This window comes from Protopterus annectens, chromosome 12.part0, assembly GCF_019279795.1.
Source record: "Protopterus annectens isolate FY-2018-M chromosome 12.part0, PAN1.0, whole genome shotgun sequence".
NCBI classification, from domain to species: domain Eukaryota; kingdom Metazoa; phylum Chordata; order Ceratodontiformes; family Protopteridae; genus Protopterus; species Protopterus annectens.
In genome coordinates this window covers 524,176,735-524,190,396 of record NC_056746.1, presented here as the reverse complement: position 1 = coordinate 524,190,396, position 13,662 = coordinate 524,176,735, and the positions used below count along the sequence as shown (strand labels likewise).

General features: G+C 43.5%; 1 protein-coding gene across 1 annotated transcript in view; it reads left to right on the top strand.

Annotated features, from left to right (window-relative positions):
• ATPAF2 (ATP synthase mitochondrial F1 complex assembly factor 2) overlaps window positions 1-13,662 on the top strand; it is a 332,165-nt gene that overhangs the window by 272,013 nt on the left and 46,490 nt on the right. The gene's annotated exons all lie outside the window — the stretch shown is intronic.

Here is a 13,662-nt window from a genome sequence, read left to right as displayed (position 1 = left end):
TTTTGGGTATACCGTAAGATTCTGCTGGCCCTAATTTCTTTAGCGTCTGAAAATGTTTCCTTTTTCTAGACCAAACAGAGGTTCTTCCAAGATAATTTTTGAAGACACACACTACAGTGACTATCCCAATACTAGTATGTGCGAAAGTGTGTGCTGCTAACATATACAATACCTGTAAGAACAGATGCAGACCCAGTCCCCTGCAATGATGCTAAGAACAATGTCACCACAGAAACAGGGGAACAGGAGAATAAGACATTTGTAAACTAACCCCCTAGAACTGCTGCAGCAAAAATACACCCCCCACCAGACCAGTGTACTAAATCCTGATGACAGAGAACCCGTATAACACACAGGCAACCAAAGGGAAGGGTGTGTGTGTGTGTGTGTGTGTGTGTGTGTGTGTGTGTGTGTGTGTGTGTGTGTGTGTGTGTGTGTGTGTGTGTGTGTATATGTATGTTATATATACATATGTATCTAATGTATGTATGTATATATATATGTATATATATGTATGTATATATATATATATATATATATATATATATATATATATATATATATATATATATAAAATGTGCATATGTATATATAACCACACACACACACACAAAGCAGTTGGGTTCTGAGACACAATTGCAAAGTAACTAAACAAAACCTCATGCTAGAGAGTAAAATGCAAACTGTTTCTGAAAGAAACAGCATGACACACAAATACAGGTAAGTAAACTAACCAATAAAGCTTCCGACTACTTAAGATTGACCCCCCCCCTCCCTCGGGGGAAACAAAACGGAGAAATACCAGAACTGAACCTAGAACTGCTGCAGCCAAAATACAAACCCCCACCAGACCAGAGTACCAAATCTTGATGACAGAGTTCCAGTATAACATTGAAGTCAGGTAAGTGGGCAATCAAAGGGGAAGGAATACCACACCAGAAATCCTCTGCCTGGAACTGCATCAGTCACTGAGGTAAACATGTTGCTGAATGCAAAAGGGATAAGGGAATATTCCCTTTTCCCCACTGTAGTGTGATCTCAGAGTGAGAATATTAAAGTAGGGGGGTGTGGGGACTTTCGATCTATCAACATAGATATAGATATATCTATATATCTATATATATATATATATATATATATATATATATATATATATATACACACACACACACACACACACACACACACACACACACCTATAAATACATGTACATATAAATGAATGCCATTGCATGCCCAAAACTAATTGAAAAACTGATAAACTTAAAACATTAGCTAAACAAACTTGTGATAAATGACTTACCAGCACTTGTTGGAGAGTGACTGATCTTACAGAGCTCTTAAAGATTCCTTGTGGTCCTGGAGGAGATTTTCTCCTAGGGCAAAGAATAACTGTATGCATGAATGAATATTCTTAATCCTATTGTTTACAGAATGAGTAACTGACATTCAGATGCCCACTAGCTGTTGGGAAATACTATATTTTTTATTATTTTCTTTTTTAAATAAACATATTTGAATAAATCTAAAATAAAAAGTAATGTTTAATAAATGCAGACATTATTCAACACAGATGCAACAGAATTAGTATTTTTTAAATGTAATCTTCATGTATTCACTTTTTCCCCTGCAAGCAGTATTTTGTACCATTCCAACTTTAACATGTATTAAAATAACATACATCACATTGTGTGTATGTATATACACACACACACGCACACAAAACGTTATGTAAGACACTGTTTTCTCTGTGAACCATGTGAGTCGTAAGTTAAAGAGATTAAGCATTCTAAATGGGTTACATGACATTTAACCATTGATGTCCTTCAAGGATGCATCTGCAGTCTTTACAAATGGGTTGTCCTGTCGTCAGGCAGCCCTTCGGTCGGCCGGATTCCAAAGTCTGGGTCTGGCCTCGGCTGGTGTCGCACTTCACCCGACGTCATAGCTGCAGTTATTCGGGTATAAAGGCATCAGCCGACGCCATTTTCCTCAGTCTTTCTTGCCGCGTGGCGCCCGAAGCAGAAGCTGTTCGCAAGTGCCGGTCGGTCAGATCCAGAGATTACTACTACCGAATACTACTTCGAAGACTTCTAAAAAGCTAAGTACCCCGTTGGGGACTCTTTCTTGCCTCAGCCGATGTCAGAGAAAGTGAATAACTGTTTATCTTGTGGGAAACAAATACCTCATAAAGATTTCCACTCCTACTGTATACATTGCTTAGGCCCAGACCACGACGTAGCAGCTTGTCTAGCCTGCGCTTCTTTTAACCGACGGACGCTTAGACGTTGGTCGGAGTTTGCTGAACAAATTTTCGGCTCTGATTTTGCCTACATTATGCCGTCGGATCCTCCGACAACGCAAATTTCCAAAAAACGAAAAGAAAAGGACCGACACTCGCGGTCCGCGGTCTCGGCCGAAACCGCGATTAAGCAAACCGCGAGTGTCTCGGTTTCGGCCGTAACCGAGCAAGCGGTTCTTTCTCCAGCCGAAACCATGCCTTCTACCGAGGCCTCCTCTAACCTGGTAGAATCTGCTTCTGAAATCCAGCCTTCTGTTGCGGTTTCTCAGGAATTATCAGACACAATTCCCCTGGATATTTCAACCCCTGCACGGGGAGCTGCTAGGCCTCCTGCAGCCATGTCTATTAAGGCCTTTGCCAGGGCTAAAGCAGCCAGAGCTTCAAAATCTGTGCCTGCCAAACCCCCCTCTCACAGGCCCAGCACTAGCTCTCATATGCTATCTTTGGCTGAGGATTTAATTTCCTTAATTCGTGGATCCCAGCCTCATCCAGACAGGTCCTCTCTCCCACCTCCAGAAAAGAGACCTAGAGCAGAGCCCCCTGAACCAGTATCCACTGATGGTTCCTCTGATGAATCAGAACATACAGACCTTCCTGAGGCTTCTTATTCTCCTTACGAAGACTCTGATGCTGAAGAGTCCATTCCTTCAGCCTCTCCACCTGAGGAATTTTCCTTTGGGGAAACCTTGCATGCTATGAGGGAACAATTTCAGTGGCAGGGCCAAGATTTTTCAGACTCCAGAAAAGGCTTAGAACCTTTCTACATTTGCCACAACATAGGCCTTTAGCTATACCTCCAGTTCTTTCTGTTGTAGATGATGCATTTAATGATGCTTGCACTGCCCCTGATTCATTACCTCCGGCTCCTGCTAAGCCCGATAGGTTCTACAGGGTCCCGGACACTCATCACCATTTATACAAGGCTCCTTTTGCAGATCCAGAGACCATCGCCCAGGGCCCTAAAGCTGTAGCTGCTACTTCTACTAAAAACCCTCCCTCTGAAAGGGAATCCAGGTCCTTAGAGAGATGGGGTAAAAAAGTTTACACTTCTGCTACCTTGTCAGCTAGGGCTTTGAACTGCCAATTTCATATGATTCAATATAAAGAGTTTATGCTTGACCAGTTAACTAAAAAGCTTTCCTCTGCAGAATCTTTAGATAAAAAATATGTTCAGGAAATGGTACATAACATACAGCAAGTTAGTAACCATTCTTTAAAATGTGGCTATGATGCACTGGAGGCTTCCTTTAGATCAGCCATGACTGGCACAGTTATCAGGAGACATGCATGGTTGAAAGAACAGGCATTACCAGACCATGTCAAATCAAAGCTTTTGGATGCACCCATGGACAAGGTCAATTTATTTGGTTCCCCTGCTCAGCAGGTGCTAAAAAAGATGGAAGAGAAGGCGAAATCTGTACAAACGGTGAAAGATTTCTTACAGGTTCAACCTCCAAGGTTTAGCAGGAACTGGCCATCCAAGAATTGGTCCTTTCCGGACTCCTCTAAGGCTCAGAGAGGCAGGAATAGGCATTCAAGAGGCAGAAACCAATCCAGGGGTGCCTACAGGGGATGCCAGTGGCAAGGTAACAACCAGCGAGGCACGGACACAGCCACCACCACTACAACAACTCAATCACAGTGACTTGACAGTGGCACCGCCTACCAGGGAACAACTAGAAGCACCCTTAGGCGGAAAACTAACCTTATTCTCAAAAAACTGGCATTGCATCACAAGGGAAAAATGGATTTTGCAAACTATAGACCAAGGTTACAGGTTCCATTTCCATACTCTACCAGGGAAGAGAGGAATGCCAAACCTACCACCTACTCAAAGGACAGAAGCTCTAAAACAAATATCTCCGCTATTAAGAATGAGAGCTGTGGAAAAGGTACCATCTATGGAGCAAGGAAAGGGATTTTACTCCAGACTCTTCCTGGTACCAAGAAAAGAAAACAAATGGAGACCCATTCTAGACCTGTCCGCTTTAAACACATTCCTTATTGTTCCAAAATTCAAAATGCTGACCCTACAGCAGCTTCTTCCCATGCTGGGCAAGGAGTCTTGGCTGGTAACTCTAGATCTCAAGGAGGCATACCTGCACGTCCCCATAAGACCAATTTGCAGAAGATACCTCAGATTTCTTGCAGGATCAGAGCATTATCAATTTTCAGCATTGCCCTTTGGCTTATCTACTGCCCAGAGTGTTCACAAAATGCCTGGCATCAGTAATTGCTCATTGCAGACTTCAGGGAATCCAAATTTATCCCTACCTGGACGACTGCCTGATACAAGCAGACAACAAAAGCAAGCTAGCAGAAGACTTACAAAGAGTCATTTACCTGCTGCAAGCCTTGGGATATACAGTCAATATAAAAAAGTCAAGGCTGATTCCATCCCAAAGAATAACCTTTCTGGGTGCAGAGCTGGACACATCAAAACAAATGGCATTCCTAACTGCAGAAAAGAAAGAGCAACTACCTCTCTACTTCTTGGCATTAACAAAGCAGAACCACCTAACTGCAAGAAAAGTACTGCAAGCTCTAGGCTTCATGGCATCCTGCATACTTCTGGTCCCTCATGCCAGACTGCATATGAGAAAGCTTCAGTGGTACCTAAGGAATTTGTGGTCCCAACACAAGCACAGCCTAGAAACCAAAATCCCAATAATCCCATGCCTGAAACAAGAGTTCCTATGGTGAGCTCAGGCCTGTCAATCAAACACAGGATTGCCCTTCTGCAACAGCCAACCAAGCCAAACCATCACGACAGATGATTCAGACCTCGGTTGGGGGGCACACATGCAGGGCAAGTGCATACAAGGCTTATGGACTCAAGACCAGCTGCGCCTACACATAAATCTAAAGGAAATGCTGGCAGTAAAATTGGCAATCCAGACATTCAGACCATTTCTCCAAGAAGGTCAGTTGATGATAAGGACAGACAACACCACAGTTATGTGGTACATCAACAAACAGGGAGGCACCCATTCATATCCTCTATGCCGGCTGGCACTGGACCTATGGGATGTGGCCCTGAGCTACAACATTCAGTTACAAGCAATTTTGTACCGGAAAAGAAAACATTCTAGCAGACATATTAAGCAGAACAACCACAGATGCCCACGAATGGATGCTTCATCCGACATCTTCAAAGCCATCACAAGGGAATGGGGATTACCACAAATAGACTTGTTTGCATCCCCATTCAATCACCAGTTAAAGAAATTCTGCACAAGGACGTACCACCCACTTGCTTGGAAGGTGGACTCCTATCTTTCAGTTGGAAAAACCTGACAGCATACGCATTTCCACCACTTCCTTTGATGCACAAGGTGCTTCTGAAGATCAAAGAGGACCGTCCAAGGATCATTCTGATAGCTCCAGACTGGCCAAGACAACATTGGTACCCATTGCTGAGGAGCATGTCTCGGGAACAAATATGGACACTACCCCTGATCCCATTACTGTTAACACAGAACAACTACAACATCCTGCATCCAAGCCTGAAAACTCTGCAGCTAACTGCCTGGAACATTACATAACAGCAATTAACCCAAATTTATCCCAAAGGGTTAAAGACATAATCCTGGAGGCTCGCAGACCTTCAACAAGAAAGAATTATGCAGCAAAATGGAAAAGATATCTCATTTGGAGTACTGCAAAGGGAGAAGATGTGACTCTGGTAAACATGGCCAACATCCTGGAGTACTTGGCAGAGCTCTTCCACACAGGCCTGTCCTATTCTTCCATCAAGATACATGCATCAGCTATTTCAGCACAATACAGCTTGGATCCTCCTGTCTTCTCTCATCCCCTGCTCAGACAGTTTCTGAGAGGAATAAAAATGTAAAACCTCCCAGGAAACCACCATTGCCAGCATGGGACTTGAACTTTGTGCTAGAAAAATTGACACTTCCTCCTTTCGAACCAGCAGCAACAGCAGAATTACAATACTTATCCTGGAAGACTGCTTTCCTGCTGGCAATAACTTCAGCAAGAAGGGTCTCTGAACTACAGGCATTAATGGCAGTGCAACCCTTCCTGATCTTCCATCAAGATAGAGTGTCCATGAGAACAAATCCTACATTTATGCCTAAGGTGGTATCCAGAGTGTCATTAAATCAGGCTATCCACCTACCTACATTCTTCCCAAACCCACAGAACAGGGAGAAAGACTTTTGCATACCTTGGATGTACACAGACAGTTACGCTACTACCTGGACAGGACTAAGTCCAATAGAAAAACTGACCAGCTTCTGGTAGCATATGCCACAGGAAAGGAAGGAAAACCAATTTCAAAACAGACAATCTCCAAATGGATAGGAAATTGCATTAGATTTTGTTACTCCTACCATGGAAAGAAAACTCCAGAGAACATCAGGCCTCACTCCACAAGGGCTACAGCCACTACCACAGCTTTCTTACGAGGAGTGGCTACCAAGGACATTATAGAGGCTGCTACTTGGACCTCAGTGCATACATTTGCCAAGCATTACAATTTACCTTTATACTCTAGATCCCGAGCAGGTTTTGCCACTGCTGTTTTGCAAGGGATCCTAGCTACACCATAATCTCTACTCTTTCCTCCTCCCCTTGTTTAGCTATGGTATTCTACCCATTTGTAAAGACTGCAGATGCATCCTTAAAGGACATAGTACAGTTTTGTACCTACCATAAATGTAGATGTCCGATAGGAATGCATCTGCAGTCAGGATTACCCACCCACCTTCCCCTCTGAGGTACTCCTAGGGTATTTGCCAGCCTTCAGCTAGCTTGGGGGGGATCTATTATGGTGTATTTGTTTGTATATATGTACATACATGCTTATTTTTTGTGTTTGCTCTCTACTATTTGGAATCATTGGCATTTATCCAAATTTAGCCTTCCAAGAGGGCACCTGGCATCTGGGGCAAGAAACACTGAGGAAAATGGCGTCGGCTGATGTCTTTATACCCGAATAACTGCAGCTATGACATCGGGTGAAGTGCAACACCAGCCGAGGCCAGACCCAGACTTTGGAATCCGGCCGACCGAAGGGCTGCCTGACGACAGGACAACCCATTTGTAAAGACTGCAGATGCATTCCTATTGGACATCTACATTTATGATAGGTACAAAACTGTACTTTTTATCAAAGTATCAAAGCTCAAGTTGTTGAAAATAACTGACCACAGTAGCACTTTGTATATGTGTTTGAGGAGGAGGGATGGGTAGAATCCTATGTTAATATTTTACTAAAATGTTAAATGTGAATTTTTTGGATGTCTTGCTGGGACTTATGCATTTCTCTCCCCTCCCTTTACAGTTTTTATCAGTTTCCAGTGAGTTTTGACTGGAACTTCTTTCCTTTACTGATTTCTCTTATAGGCTTATTTATTTAGTCACTTATTAATTCAGTTATTTGTCATTTTGTGCATTTAACTTATTAGAATGATTTAATTATTTTATTTTTTTGTCTGTTTGGGGGGGGGGGATTTTGTTCAGGATGCCTGTTTACTTTTTAATGGTCATTTTGTGCATCTTCGCATGGAAGTTAGGGGAGTAGTTTTGTTAATATTTAATTGTTCTTTTTTCCATGCCTGTCCGTAGTGTTTAGTGAAGTATGAAGGCAATTCATCATCATAACCTGTTGTCAAAATGAGTGGTGGTCAGTATGAACTTGTTTTGTATGCTCCCTTTAAATGAGTAAAAATCCCAAATGTGTATTACATCAATTTCAAGGCAAAGAGGTATTATAAACTAAACAAAAAAAAAAGACCTGTACAAAACTTTAGTTCGTTCATCATACATCAACAACCTATATAATGAGTTGTATTCCATATGTGTGTGCGTTTTAGTGATAAAATAGAAAAAGATCTCCTGTTTTATACTTGTTAAATTCAAGAATACATTGAGTAAGCATGTCAGTTCCTATGGGGTAGGAATAAGCATTTTCTTCAACTTATGCTTTCGATAAGGAAGTGGGCGAACCAGTTGAGCCTTCTTATTACCATAATCTGTTCTTCTTTCAGCTTTTTCCCGGTTAGGGGTCGCCACAGCAGATCACCTGTCCACTCATGATTGGCAGTGGAGTTTTATGGTGCCAAGGTGCCAGCCCAGCGCCCAACCTTCCACAGAAGGCACATGCACACACTCACACCTAGGGCCAATTTGGAGTGTCCAATCTGCCTACAAGCATGTCTTTGGGATATGGGAGGAAACTGGAGCACCCGGAGGAAACCCACGCGACCACAGGGAGGACATGCAGACTCCGCACAGAAGGCACCCCAGCTGAGAATCGAACCGGAGAACTTCTTGCTGTGAGGCAGCAATGCTAACTGCTGCACCACCGTGGCCACCCTTACCATGCCATATTTTATGCATGCACCGTTTTAAACGTGTTCACTCAATCCATCAAAACTGTGGTCAGAGGTCTGCTGTACAGACCATGACATTGTTTAAGTGGCTTGTTACAGATTTGGAGCCTTTTTAGAAAAAGCTTTAATAGGGTCATAGATTCATAGGTAGGTGCTAGGCTGTCTGCCCGAATGCGTTGGCTTTCACCACCCCCTTAGATTAGTTCCCTGTGCCTCTGTCCAGCAGGGCCACTGAATTGATCCCCGAGATAAACTTTGTTTCCCATCCACTTGTCAAGATTTCTTTTGAAGAGTGTTAGTGAGGTGCTCTGCCTAATGTAGATTGAGATCTTGTTCCAAAGCATGGGAAGTCTCTGGGACAGGAATCTATCCCTCCAGCACGTCCTATTTATTGTTGTGGTGAGGTTGAGATCCCTAGAGCGTGTGGCTCGTGGGGATAAGGTTTTCTTTAGGTGGAGCATGTCCATTAATTCTGGGTTGGACATGACCTTGTATGTCAGGCAGAGATCACCTCTGAGTAGGCGGTATGCAACCGAGTACAGCTGTAATTTCTTCAGTCGAGCTGCATAGGGCATCTGTTTGAGGCCAGTGATCCTCCTGGTGAGGTACTTCTGAGGTCTTTCCAGCTGTTGCAGGTGTCTTGTAAGGTACATCCCAAATGGGGCGTTGTATGATGGGTCTGATAAGTGATGAGTAGAGGGGCACAGTGAGCTCTTTTGATCTGGATGCGAACCCTTTTGTGATTAGTTGGGCCACGTAGAAGGATTTTCTAACCACTTTGGCAATGTGATGATCAAAGATGAGATTACTGTCTACTTGGGTCCCCAGATCCCTTATCACGTCTTCTGTATTTAGGGGACTACCACCTATGTAGTAGTTTGTGGGTATTTTGTTTTTTCCATAGGGGATGACTATGCACTTTTTGGCATTTAGCTTGAGGCCATGATTTTGACACCAGGTATCCATCTCCGTGAGACCCTTTTGGAGGATGTCTGTGTCAGCCGGAGAGTCAATTATAGCCCCTAGTTTGCAGTCGTCTGCAAACTTGGTCAGCCATAGTCCTCCTGTGCTTGTCTGTACCTCTGAGAAGTATATGCCGAACAGGAGTGGTCCTAGGACTGAGCCCTGGGGAACTCCACTTGTAACCGATTTAGAGTCGGACCTAGCTCTCACAACTCTCACCATGTGGGTTCTGTTCATGAGCCACTTGGCAACCCATCTTGTGACATAGGGATTTATGTTCAGGCTGGTGAGCTTGTCTATAATACCAGAATGGGGAATGGTGTCGAAGGCCTTTGCAAGGTCTAGGTAGGCTGTGTGTACCACTTTTCCCTCATCTATAGCCTTGGTAACTCTCAAAGAAGTCCACCAGGTTTAGGAGGCATGATCTGTCCTTAACAAAGCCGAACTGGGTAGGGTCCAATGTTTGGAGGTTGCCAATGTCTCTGTTAATGAGTTCCATGATGATGCGCTCCATAGCCTTGCAGACCAAGCTAGTCAGGCTTATAGGGCGATAGTTCCCAGGGTCTTTTGTGGCTCCACCTTTGTGAAGCGGAATAACCGCTGCTGTGTGCCACTCTATGGGTATGTACCCTGTGGAGAGTCTGAGTTTGAACAGTGTGTTTAGGTGAGGGGTTAGTTCGTCTTTGAGCTTGTGTAGGACGCAGCCTGGGACACCGTCTGGTCCCATTGATGCTGTGTTTTTGGCTTTGGAGAGGGCTGTTTTAACCTGAGTGTCTGTGATTTCTGGGACTCTACATTCTTCTGTTATGGTTATGGACCCTCTTGGGGGTGAGAGGTGGGTGAAGTTTGCGCTGAACATGTCTGCCAGGATATTGGCGATATCGGTCGGTTCAGTGTATTTATGCCATTCTGCACTAACTCCGAGCAGATCTGAGCATTGCCACTTAGATTCTTGACATAGCTAAAGAATGCCTTGTCATTATCTTTGGAGTCCTTGGCAATTTTTCTTTCAAAGCTCGCCTTGGATGATTTTATGAGGGATCGAAGTTTCTTGCTGATACTGTTCAGGGATGTCTTCCCTTCTTGGGATTTTACTCTTTTCTGTACTAGTTTCCTCCTTTTATTGTGTAGCTTGTTTATGGCAGGAGTCCACCAGACTGGTTTCCTTTTCTTGGAGGAGTGAGTCTTGGTTTTGCTTGGGATGGCATGATCCATGCATTCTTGTAGGTGCACGTAGAATGCATTAGTGAAGGATTTTGCAGCTTGGACAGTGTTATCCTTCAGCATGGGGGCTTTAAAACTTTCCACCTCGGTCTTAAGTAACGTGAAGTTTGCTTTTGAAAAGTTTTTCACTGTGTTTTTTTTTGTCCGGGGGTGGGGGCGGAATGTGCATATCCAAAGTGATTTGTTTATAGTCAGATCTAACCAGTGAGGGGTTGACCTCCGGTGTGGAACACCGGTCGCCCATGTTGGTGATGACCAGGTCCAATATGTTGTCACCTGTGGTGGGTGTGTTGACCAGTTGAACCAGGGAGTTTGAGTTTATAAATTCTAGTTAATGTTGGGCAAGGGAGTTAGTACTTGAGTAGTTCTCCCAATTAATGTTTGGGTAATTGAAATCACCCAATATTAGGGTGTTTGGTAGGACCTTTATGTTTCCCAGTGTTTCTAGAAATGTGGAATGGGGGTCCTGGGACATGGTGTGTGATCTGTAGCAAGCTACAATTTGAATTGCAGTTTTGCCCATTGTTAGTTGCACGTGGATGATCTCTGAAGCATCGTGCTGTGCCACTAACCTGGAGGTGTGGGTATCCTTGATGAATATGATACACCCCCGCCTTTTGTATTTCGGTTTGGGTTCTGTGGCCAAAATGTGTGGTATGAGTTGTAGCCTGGTAGTGTTGGGGTGCTCTCTGGAGCCTTAAACCAGGTTTCTGTTACTGCACATATGTCTATTTTCTCTATACTGAGGAGTGCCTCGAGTGCGTGCATTTTGAGGTTCAGACTTCTTGCATTGAGTAGCATTACCCTCAGTTTTTTGTTACTTGTGCTATTCACAGCGGTGGGTTTGTCTTTTGAGCCTTGCCTAAAAAAGGCACTATGGGGGTGGCAAGAGCCTTGGCCAGTATTCAAAAGCCTAAGGGTGACAGGTGCAAGCCTTCTCTAGCGAAGCAGCGTGGCTTGTCGAGCATGTTGTCCCAGGCGGACAGACACTGGATCCCCTTTGAATGACACCAGGAACTTAGCCAATTGTTGAAATTGAGAATTTTTTCTTTATACCGTGGTATTATTCTTGGTGAGGGCAGGATGCTACTCAGGGTCAGGGTCATACCGGCCTCGGCTACGTGATCAGAGAGCTCTTCCATGTCTCTTTTCATGTAGTCCAGAGAGGTACGGCTCAGGTCATTCACACCAACGTAGACAATGACAGAGTCATATTTGTACTTGTTCTGTAGTGACCTGAGTGCTTGTGTTATGTGGCGGATCCTGGCGCCCGACAGGCAGCTAACAGTAATCTTCTTAATCAGCTTAGTGAGTGGGATGTCAGTGTGCCTGTCTATAGAGTCACCTATTACTAGTATGTTGGTTATGTTATTTTGCCTTAAGGGCTGTGATTGCATGGCACACTGGTTTTGTGAAGTATGTGTTTCATGGTTTGTGTTGGGAGGTGGAGGTTGCTTGGATGTTTGCTTTGGAGATGTCTGTTGGTTTTGCAGATTTTTATTTATGCCTCCGAGTATGTTTTCATGTATTTGTGTGTTTTCTTCCAGTGCTGCTTTAATGGGTTTATGTGAGACTAGTGGTGTGATGCAAGTAATTCCCTTCTCCTCTTGACTGTCTGATCCAGTCTTGGGTTGAGAGAGCTTAGCCTCCAGTTTGGTGTGTTTGGTGGTAGGAGGAGGGGGTTGTCTGTGTACATGAGGCAGTTGTAACATTGCCTCAAAATGCCCAGATTCACCAGTTGGACTGGAGAGTACACCTGACACTGCCCTTTGGACATGCCTGGATAGGTACAGTGAACTGTTTTACTGGATGGCTGGTAAGGTCGAATAGAGAGCCTTGTTCTTCTGTACCGTACAGGAGGGGTCTAGTGTTAGGGTTTATAAGTGCTTGCTATAAGTTTTGAAGAAGTGCCAGGCTGAGAAAAAAAGTGGCTTGAGTGCTTAAGTTGAAAGTTTGCCTAGTTCCAAGGGAAAAATTGAAGAGGAGACTTTGTGGAGCTGGGAATAGTTTTACCCTAGCTAACCGGTGCTGCCCGGCACGCAAAACCAGGCAAATACAGTATTTATAGCAGGAAAATGAAAGAGATAGAAATTAACCCAAAATGGCCAATAAACTAATAATTTCTGGGCTGAAACGACTCCTCCAGGGACAGACAGGCTGCCCAAAGCTCCCCTCTCTCACAGGTGAACAGAGAACTTCCTTCTATCCAAGTAAGGTATGGGCAAACACAGATTTGTAACACAGCCCTGAATTCAGCACTAACCTGAAAACTGGACTATACTAGCTTAGAAAGGCGGGAAACAAGCATATATATATATATATATATATATATATATATATATATATATATATTCTTTTTTTTTTTTAGAAAATAAAGCAGATACACTCAAAAAACACTTTAAATGCACAGAAAAGGATACTTATTGTTATATATCGCAGATCAGAGTTGCAGACAATGCCCCTAGTAATAAAGTAGGAAGAAACACAAATACAGTAAAAGCAGATGAATAAAGTACAATAGAAAATGAACAAACTGATTTAAACAAGTTACCCAATTATCCAGAAAAAGGCTCAAAACTGAGCCCTGTTCCATCAGTCTTCAACCAGATAAGTTTTAACTGCACACCCCTGCTTACTAGGGTGCAGGGGAACCTTCTCTAAAAAAGATGGTCTGGATCAGTGCTCAAGTTATACAAACAAAGCTAGATTCAGTAGAATCTGGTCTATGCTACAGCAACAAGCCGCACCAATTTCAGAAAGAAACAATTCGAATAAGCAGGCACAATAAGCCTGTGACCAGATATTCCCAGCTCA